The sequence below is a fragment of the Elephantulus edwardii genome, unplaced genomic scaffold (assembly GCF_000299155.1).
Source record: "Elephantulus edwardii isolate Elephantulus edwardi_28Jun2011 unplaced genomic scaffold, EleEdw1.0 scaffold00191, whole genome shotgun sequence".
NCBI classification, from domain to species: domain Eukaryota; kingdom Metazoa; phylum Chordata; class Mammalia; order Macroscelidea; family Macroscelididae; genus Elephantulus; species Elephantulus edwardii.
Window position 1 is genome coordinate 1,671,906 of NW_006399941.1, and position 477 is coordinate 1,672,382.

Genomic DNA, 477 nt, shown 5'->3' on the forward strand with positions numbered 1-477 from the left:
TGTTGATCTTGTACCCTGCTACTTTGCTGAATTGGTCAACCATGTCCAATAGTTTTCTTGCTGAGTCTTTAGGGTTTTCTAAGTATACTATTATATCATCTGCATAGAGAGATAATTTTGCCTCCTCTTTTCCAATTTGGATTCCTCTTATTTTCTTCTCTTGTCTTATTGCTACTGCCAAGACTTCCAATACAATATTGAACAGGAGAGGTGATAATGGGCATCCTTGCCTAGTTCCTGTTCTTAAAGGGAATGCCTTTAGCCTCTCTCCATTGAGAACAATGTGGCCCTTGGGTTTGTATATATACTATTTACTATGTTGAAGAAATTACACTCTAGTCCTATTTTGTTAAGTGTTTTAATCAGGAAAATGTATTGTATTTTGTCAAAGGCCTTTTCTGCATCAATTGATAGGATCATGTGGTTCTGGTTCTTTGCTTTGTTAATGTAATGAATTACATTAATTGTTTTTCTTAT